Consider the following 1,795-nt stretch of genomic DNA (forward strand, 5'->3'; position numbering starts at 1 on the left):
AAAGAAAGGGAAAAAGAGACGCGCTGCCGACGAAGCGCAGAGCGTGGGGATTTGCGCCGCAAGGGAACAGCCGCTCCTTCGGACGAGGAGGAGGACCGCCCGGGAAGCGCAGCGCCGCGTTCTGCTGCTCTCGCTGCGGGGTTCGCTGCCGTGATATCCCCGCACTTCTGCAGAGACGAGATCGGTGCTCGAGTCTGGAAATGTGGGGATGGGAACAAATCGGTGTAGGAAAATCACGGGATGATCCAAAACGAATGCCAGCGAAAGCTCGATTTTTATTCAGATTTAGAAAGAATTTCCAAGTGCCCTTCCCTTCAAAGCGTTAACGGGGTTGGTTAATTCCGTTTTCATTCGTAAAGAACTCGGCATGTAAAGGCTTTCCCCGGGCCGGGGCGCATCGCCTTGCTGAGCCGCGGCCGCCGGGGGGGCCCAGTCGGCCTGAGGCGATCTGCTGCCCGGGGCGGACCGCAGCGCACGGAGTCGCGGGGAGGTAAAGGGTTAACGGCCCCTGAATGCACACCGAGCCCAAAGCCACTGGGAAAGAATATCCCAAAAAATAACCAGTTTTTTTTTTCCAGCCGCTGGACCTTATTGAATGTCATTGAAGAAAGTTTTGAATGCCAGATAAAGAGAGGCGAATTAAAGTGTGTGACAGCAGAGGATAAGCAAACACAAAGAGAACTCTGTCACACTTTGGGCAAAATCCGTGGGCTTTTTACCAAGCCTCTTCGCTATGATTGAATTAAGTAATAGGAAAACATTTTCTTTCAGTTTAGAGCCATTAGACAAAAACTTCAAAGCGAATAACACTTTTTAATGTGCAGCCCGACAATGGAATCTGTTTTGTGCTGAAATGTTTAAACGGTTTGTTGTGCAACTGGGGGCTGAAACAACCCAGACTGCGGCAAAATAGCATCCTTCGGGCCGCTTTCTGAGCGCCTGAAACGAGAGCAGACCTTTCATCCAGGCGCTTCAAACCGCCCTCCCCTGTCCCTGCTGCCCCGCTTCGGGTCGGCTTTATTATTTATTTATTTATTTACTTATTATCATCATTTTTTTAGGGGCGATCCACCTCCCACGTTTGCCATCTCGGAGCGATCTCCTCTCAACGAACGCGGCTACGGGAGAGGGGAAAGGCGGAGAGGCTCCGGCGGAGCGATGCGGGAGGCGGCTCCGGGCTGCGGGGCGCGGGCAGAAACCTCCCCTCCTCCTCCTTTCCCCATCCCAGGGTGCGGTGCTTCCTCCGGTTGAGGAGGGAGATGGGTCCGGTGGGAAGCGGGGCCCGGCCTCGGCCCTGCATCGTCCCGACATGGGGGTGGGGAGGCGTTGAGTGGGCATCGACGGGGGAGAGGGGTATCGAAATGAAGGGAAGGCTGGGTAACACCGCGGGGAGCGAAGGGGAGAGAGGGATCTGCCTTATATTGGCAGGAGTCAGTACTGCTGAGGGATGCTCTCCCTGCAGGGAGCGTTATTTCCAAGGAGACCGCATCCTCGGTAGCTGAGGATTCGCATCTGCGGGAGACTGCAACCCTCTCCAGCCTCTCACAGAACTGGGTTTTAATGGCAAATGCCGAAACGTAAATCAGTATCTGTGCCGTGTGGTGGATACGCCTTTGTGCCTTGGGCAGACACACCCAGGAGTATGTCAAGCCCACGAAGTACCTGTGCATCCCTTTAATCAAGACGTCACAGTCAGTGGGAGTTTATTTGAGTAAGCAGAAATATATTAAAAGTAAACAATTCACCGTTTTATCAGCAAAACTGTTTTTTGTGTCTACACAGCTGATGGACCACT

Source organism: Meleagris gallopavo, chromosome 1 (assembly GCF_000146605.3).
Source record: "Meleagris gallopavo isolate NT-WF06-2002-E0010 breed Aviagen turkey brand Nicholas breeding stock chromosome 1, Turkey_5.1, whole genome shotgun sequence".
Lineage (NCBI taxonomy): Eukaryota > Metazoa > Chordata > Aves > Galliformes > Phasianidae > Meleagris > Meleagris gallopavo.